Source organism: Equus caballus, chromosome 18 (assembly GCF_041296265.1).
Source record: "Equus caballus isolate H_3958 breed thoroughbred chromosome 18, TB-T2T, whole genome shotgun sequence".
Classification (NCBI taxonomy): domain Eukaryota; kingdom Metazoa; phylum Chordata; class Mammalia; order Perissodactyla; family Equidae; genus Equus; species Equus caballus.
Genome location: NC_091701.1, coordinates 63,952,219 through 63,960,243, shown reverse-complemented (window position 1 = coordinate 63,960,243; position 8,025 = coordinate 63,952,219). Strand labels below are relative to the sequence as shown.

The 8,025-nt window shown below is 33.9% G+C and overlaps 1 long non-coding RNA gene across 1 annotated transcript; it reads right to left on the bottom strand.

Annotated features, from left to right (window-relative positions):
- Positions 1-409: 409 nt before the first annotated feature.
- Positions 410-6,606, bottom strand: LOC111768766 (uncharacterized). Its single transcript, XR_002801286.2, has 2 exons — positions 6,243-6,606; positions 410-4,222 (listed from the first exon to the last, which is right to left on the bottom strand). It is a non-coding gene; the product is annotated as an uncharacterized lncRNA (long non-coding RNA).
- Positions 6,607-8,025: the final 1,419 nt, after the last annotated feature.

Sequence of the window (8,025 nt, the reverse complement as noted above, 5' to 3'; positions counted from 1 at the left end):
TTCATCTTCTAACTGCAAGTTTGAGAAAGACACTTCTATGCTTATTATGAAGATATATACATATGTAAATATATGTATTCTTTTCAGAGAGCAGAAACAGAGCAAAAGCTATTCAAGTCATTTTATGAGGTTACTGTTACTTTGATACAAAGCCAAATCACTGTAGTGCAAGAAAATAAAATTATAGACCAATCTCATTTATGAACTGAAATAGATTATAAGTTATATACTCACAAATCAAATTGAGCACCAGGTAAAAATCAATAATATATCTTCACCCCATGATACACACCAGAAATGCAAGAACTTTTCAGCATTGATAGATTGAAGAGGGTGAGGCCTCACTGCTGTAGATGCAGAAAAGTGAACTGATGGGTTTGCTGTCATCAGCAGAAAAACCATTAGCAAATTAAGTGTGGAAAAGAACTTTATTAAACTGGAAAAGGATGTCTAAAAATTTTTTATATCAAGCATACCGATGGTGAAACTGTACAAGCGTTCTCAGTAAAGAACAAGACACAATGCTCCCTATCTTTTCTTGTCTTCATCTTTGGAATACAGGTCCTAACCATCACAATAAGGAAGTAAATGAGGTATAATACTGGAACAGGAATGTGTCCACTTCTTTTTTTCAGTTGCTGTAATTATATAGAAAATCCTGAAGATATGTTAAAACTATGAGTTTAGCAATTTCCTGAAGACAGAACAATGTAAAGGAAATCAGTAACATCCCTATACACCAGTAGCTAACCAAAATATATAATTTGCAAAAAGAGATTTCCTATTTAAAATAACATAAAATTTATAAGATATCTAGGAGTAAATCTAACAATGTGAGAGACCTATATGGAGAAATTTATAAAATCGTATTGAGGAGTGAAAAAGAAGAATAAGCAATGTTCATGCAATATTTTAAATAACTTATTCCTTTCCAATTTATAATCAAATACAATTACAATAAAAAGTTTCTCCATGAAAGGTGACAAACTGTTCATAATTAACAGGGAAAAGAAAAGGGTCAAGAATAGACACATAATTCTGGAGATGACTGAAGTCAGGAATTCTTTCCCTACTAATTTTCAAGACATTTAAGACTATAGTAATTAAGATTGTACGTTGTTATGGCAAGAATAGTCATCAAAATCCAATAAAGAGAGACCAGAATCAGTGTTATACATAAATACGTATAAATAGATATCGACAGAGATATGGATGTATTTGCATGAGTGGAACTACAAATAATAGAAGGATCATCTCATCATTATTTGGTGCCTGGATAATTGATTATCATGTTTAAAAAAAACACAAATGAAACAATTACCTCAAAGTATAACAAAGGAATTTTCCAAGTGGATTAAGGCTCTCAATGCGAATACTTTTTCTTCAAAAATTTTGAAGAAAATGTAAGTGAATATTCTCATGATATCAAATTCTGGAGAGTGGTTACCTCTGAGATAGATGAATGCAAAAGTTTATGTGGAGAAGCATACAGATCATTTCAGTTAAGTAATACTCATTGTTTAAAAATTTTTTAAGGTGATATAATATCTAACATCAAATTATAGATCAAGCTATGATAACTTTTCCATTACATTATTTACATTTTTTATATGTTTGCAATATTTAAAATAAAATAATCTGCCAATCTTGGATTGCTTACTGGATAAGGAGAATTTTACTGTTTCTACAATTGGGTAATTCTTCTTAATCAGTGAGATATCATTAAGGCTGAAGATGAACACGTGAGTGGAAACTTTAGTTTTAAAATAGTCAACTTGTTCTTTTTACAGAACAAATAGATATTATTGTATAATAGCAGCTTTAAAGAAATTATAGCATTGCCCCACTATCTTTCATTTAAAATATAATCTTTTTATTAAATATTGAATAGACAGAAGAAATACTGAAAATAGGAAAAAGGTAAATGTTTTGAAGGAAATTGTAGCAGATAAAATTGGAATATAAGTACTTTACAATTCATAGCTTATAAATTATATAGGCTGAAGTTAGCCTATGAATTGTAACTCCACGAATACATTAATGTTCCTTCTGTCTTTTCACTCAGAAATTTAAGGTGAAATAACATTTCATTTAGTGTAAATTGTATGTACGTGATGGGGTGTTAATTTTCTTTCCAACCATTTCCTCTGAAGTAGATCCTAAAATCTACCTTTTGTCTCTGGATCAAAAGAATTTGATCCAAAAATGAAGGTATTAGATATCTTAAGCACTATTCAAATAGCAGTTTATAATGTATTATTAATTATGCATAATTAATTAATGCAATCTTAATTTTTTGATATTTATAAACAAAATATTGGTAAGGGTAGAAAACAAATCAAATTTAGGGTAATAGTTACACATTCTAAGGATGGTGATAGTCATTGTATCACTTTTGTGTCTTCAAGTTGAATGTGCCAGATAAAAATCTTTATACATAAATATATACGTTTCAGAAGTACTTTATAGGTGCAGCGAAGAATAGTGAGGATTCTGGGTTCTGTTTCCGTTGGCTGGATGCCCAGTGCACTTTGTATGTTTTTGGCAGTTTACTTTTCACCTTTTGTGTAAACAACTTTATCTGACTTGTCACCCACAAAATATAGTATGGTTTATATTCTTTTTCTATTGCTGTGTAACAAATTACTACATGCTTAGTGACTTAAAACAACACAAATTTACTATCTCCTAATTTCCGTGGGTCAGAAATTAATCACGGTTTCAGTGGGTCCTGTTCTCTGGGTCTCAGGCTGAACTCAAGGTGTCGGCTGGGACTGGGTTCTCATCTGGAACTCTGGGTCATCTTCCAAGCTCATTAATGTTATCTGACAGATTTCAGTTCGTTGCAGTGGTAGGACTCATGGCAATTTGTTTCTTCAAGGCCAACAAGAGAATTCTCACTTGTCTTCTAACATGAAGTCTATGGAGCCTAATTAAAGGAGCTATCCCACCCTAGTCACAAGTTCTACCCAGACTCAGGGGAAAGAGACAATACAGGGTGTGCACACCAGGGGCAGCAGTCTTGGGGGCAGTCGTAGAATTCTGTCTACCACTGGATGTTTTGATCCTTACTTTAATTAATGTAAAAACAAAAACAGTAGTTCACCAACAATCTTGTTTCTCCTCTCTTTGGGTTATTGTTCCTGGGCAATTCATAGGACTGTTTTCTGAGAATAACTCGCCTGGCTAGTGGTTGGTGTGTTTCTGATCTTCTGAACTACATTTGGAAAAGCAGATAGCTACAGGTTAGCTCATGTTTCTTAAGGATTGTGAAATAGCTTCTGTGTTTAAAAGTGCATGAAACGCTGTAAATCTCATTTGTCGATAATAATAAATCACTTGATAGGCACTAGTGTTTATTGAAGTAAGTAAAATTTAAACTTTTAAATAAAATTGTTAGTGATTATATTTGAAGAGTAAAATTAGTAGAATAAAATAGTATGTTGTCTTGGAAATATATAAAAAAATGGACTCCAAAATTTTATGGAAATTTTTGGAGGAAATTCTTATTGTTAGACTATATGCCACAAAATTTTATGTTCCTTTTGCCTTCTTCTTAAGTTATAACAACCTTTGGCTTTTAAAAAATAATGATTATTAAGTGCTTTAGTCATAGAAACATAAAATTTGTGTTGTTTTTCTTTCTGCTTTGAAGAGCAGAGAATTGAAAGTTTCATTTTCTAAACTAGAATTATTTTAACTAGTGGTGAAGTTGGTTGAGATCAAAAAATAGAAATGGATAAATCAAAATTCTATATTTTGTGTTATTGGCCAGTTTTAGGACCTGCTAAATTAATGGGGAGAGACTTCAAAGAGAAGACAATAAAAAAATTCAAGTCCAAATGAAGCTTATGTGGAGCCTTCAGCCACAATCCAGTAATAGGATGGAAGTACTGTCAGAAGAAATGGATTAAAGGAAGGAAAAAAATTGACTTACTTTTGAGGGGCTGGGAACCCAGGTCCCAACTCTTGTCAGCCTGGGTAGATTATTAATTTACGTCACAGTATTGGACGCATCAATGCAATGAGTGTGGCGTCTTCACACCTCTCACCTCTGTGCTCTCCTCCTCTCATTCCCAGCAGGGATTAAGAGAGAAATTCAGATGAGAAATTCTAGCTGTAGTTTTGCTGTCTTTCAGCATCTGCTTCAACTGATAGATTTTGCAGTCAATCCTGGCAAGTTTCTTCACATGTGGTGTCAATGAATAGCAATTCCCAAGTACTATTAAAAACAACATAAAGAAGTTTAAGTAACAATTGCAGAGCTGGTTTTCTGGAATTTTCTAAATTATTTTTCTGTCAGAGAAAATTTAAGTACATGGAAATTACATGGGCTTTCACAATTTGAGGGAGTTAATTGATTATATTAATCAGTAATTCCGTAACGCAGAACCATTTAATGGCCTCTACTACAATGCAAGTTATAATTTTGATCTGAACGCTTCTCACTGCTTCTCATTTTTAACTGAAATTTATACTTAAGCTGACATGATTTTACAAAGATTTAGATTAACTTAACTTCCAGATTTTATAGTTTAATTTTTTTTGCAGGAAGATTAGCTCTGAGTTAACATCTGCCACTAATCCTCCTCTTTTTGCCAAGGAAGACTGGCCCTGAGCTAACATCCGTGCCCGTCTTCCTCTACTTTATGCGTGGGATGCCTGCCACAGCATGGCCTGATAAGAGGTGCCTTATCTGCACCCGGGGTCCGAACCTGCTAACCCTAGGCTGCCGAAGCAGAACGTGCAAACTTAACCATTATGCCACCTGGCTGACCCCTTTATAGTTTAATTTTGTAAACAATAGAATAAACATCCTTTATCAAGGATAAACAGAAAAAAGGTATAGTACATGAAAGTTCAATGGGTTATTCTACCCAAATAAATTCTCGAGAGTTTGTGAAATGCTTACATCCTAATAAGAATGTTGAGATTCTTTTAACTCTTTTTATAATGGATGTTACATATTTAGACTGTAGTCTATTTTTTTCTTTCACAGAGATTTAGATACTGGATTATATATGATGGCTATATATGTTTTCACTTTTCATTGTACAGAACCTGAATCAGAACTTTACTTTGGTACATTATTATAATTCTTTTTGGTACGTTATTGCAGTTAAATATTTTAGCTAATAGGTAGTATAGAACCAACTATAAACATACTTAAAATTATCTTAGTGAAATAAAGATGTCAAAGATTATAAGAAAAATTGCATCAGTCACCTCTTATGTTATGTTGAAATGACATTTAAGCCACTTACCAGAAATATAGTAGGTATTATTTATGGACTTCAGTCAGTTATAAGCAATTAGGTTTAGTTTTTGTAAAAATGACATCTGGTAAGGGTGTCATTTATTTCTAGAAATTTGAAATGTCTTAAATTAAGCCAAATTCTTCTGAGATATACCATGCTAACAAGGAGACAGGGAATTAATGTTTAAAATAAAATGAACATATTAAAATGTGCAAAGCTGAGTTGCAGTAAAATTAGGAATAAAAAGGAATAATAAGGTTACAACAAAGCAACTACTTTCCTACATATTGAATAATATCTTCAGCAACCAAAACTAATTGGTCTAAGTGACAAATGAGCTAATAAGTAGTTTAAAGATAGAATATAGAAATACAGATAATTGCTTGTGTTCCTTTGAAGTAGCGAGTGGCATTCTTTTTCATTTCCTAAAGGAAATATGCAAGCTATTTATGTCTGATGGATTAATCTGAACTCAAAATTAATCAAGCTCTTTTTCTTTTTCCTTCTTAGCGTATTCAATTGTTAAGTATAAATGACTTGAGTCAATTTTTAAAACCCCTAGAATTGAAATGGGTAAAGTGGAGGAGTATTAATGATAGTGCAGTTGCCTTTGATTGGGGCAAAAGTTCAGAAAAAGAATAGCAAATCCCTGAATTAAGCACTATAGATAAAGTGTTTATATTAGCAAGCTGTGATCATTCAGAAACATATGAACTCAAGCAAAGTATCTATAAGTTAAGATGTAGTCAACTTTTAAAATAGCAATACTGATTATTTCTAACGTCTTCATTCTCCATTCCACTGCCAGCTATTTAGTTACAGATGACATTGTTTCGTCCACCAAAGCAATGTAGCCTCCATTTTTCCTATCTTTATTTTATATTACAGTAGGACATCGATTGCCAAAGAAGATATATCCCAGTAAATTTTGTTGTCAGAAACTTTATCATGAAGAGTAGATATATTTCTGATTCTGCCACTTACCTGCTATGAGATGTTCAGGGAAAGTCTTTCTGGTGAGGTGATGTTTGAGTTGAGACCTGAATGGTGAAAAGGAGTTAGTCCTACACAGATCACGAGGAAACAGTTATAAGCAGAAGGAAGAGAAAAATGCAAGGTTGAGAATGAACGTAGAGTGTTAAAGGAACAGAAAGAAGGTTTGCATGATTAGAGTGTGGAGAACTTGGGAGAGTCCAGGGTGAGAGAAAGGTAAAGGGGTGGGAGAGGGGCAGATCATGTTGGCTTTCTGCCAGGGTCCAGCCCCAGCAGAGTCCAGGGTCTCCCGAAGGGATGGACGGAGTCGGCGAGAGAGAGATGCAGTGAGACAAGGAGTGAGGTTTCCAAGTCTGATTTATTCGAAGTATTCAAGCACTTATATAGGGTCCAGGTCATGTGTTTATGATTTCATGGAATTATTTCAGTACATAATTTTGGCAAACAAAATGGGTATATAAGCGTATCTTGTTACAATATTAGCACAGTATGTCTGTGAGAAGCAAGCAACCTTTGTTAATTATAGATATTGACCTTTTCTATATGTCTACCAGGCGCCTAGATGTTTAAGACTGATTACAAAATGGGGTGTAATGTCTAGACTTAGTTTCTCATGGGTCGAATGGCCCTAAGCCTCTATCTTTATTCCTGTAATAATGAAAGCAGAAGTATTGCAAAGTATAAGGGGATTGAAAGCCACACAGGCACAGTGCTTGGGGTTTCTCTTTTACCATTAACTATTTTATAGGGTTCTCAATCCTCATCATAATCCCAATTCCTCTGTGTCAATATATTATGATATTTCTTTGCAACTTTATCAGGATCGTGAGTTGCCTTAGGAAGGGGTAGTTCTTGCATGCCTCTGTTCCTGGGTGGGTGCCACCATTTACCTCCTGTAAAAATTTCCTGATTTGGCCAAGTTCCTCTTATGGGATGGCCATCAATGTTCCTCTGACCTACTTTATGAGGGGAGGAAGGAGGAAGCTGACCAGCAGAACTTCCCCTAATTCCCCAGCAGTTCCAGGATAAAAATAGCAAAAGTAAAAGCATGATACATACACAGATGCTTTGCACTTTCCCTATTAACCCTTGAGAATTGCCTTGCAATTTCTCAGCCCACTGGCGGACCTTGTCACGCGGCAGTGGTAACTATACCTAGAGACCGGCTCCCGGCAGCTTTCTGTACCTGAATTTTATTCTGAAGGGAAGGAGAAGGGCAATCACTAGAAATTTAATGTATTTTTTTCCATTGTGAAATATACCATACACACCAAAGAGTGTCTGTCTACCACCTAGCTTAAGAAATAGTTTAATTTTTTTTTACCAAATATTTTTTTTTTTACCAAAACCAAATAACCCTGAAGCCTACCTGTTCCCTTCCTCATAGCATTCTCCTCCCTTCCTCCCTGCCAGCCTGAATTCTACGGTTTGCTTTCCCTAGACTTTCTCTTTAGTTATTTCTTATGCTACAAATCCGTGGTTTAATTTTCCCTCTTTTGAAGTAGAAATATTGGATTTACACTACATACGTTCTTCTGTGACTTGCCTTTTTGACTCAATATTATATATTTGTATTTCATTTGTTTTTCCTGCTGGATAGTATTTCATTGTATTACTACACAACAGTTTATTTATCTGTTATATTATTAATATTTGATTTAGCCCCTTCCTTTTTATTTTGCCTTGAATAAATATGAATAAACTATGAATAAATTATGATTATGCTATGAATAAACTTGTACTCTTATCCTGATCACATATGTAAGAGTTTCTC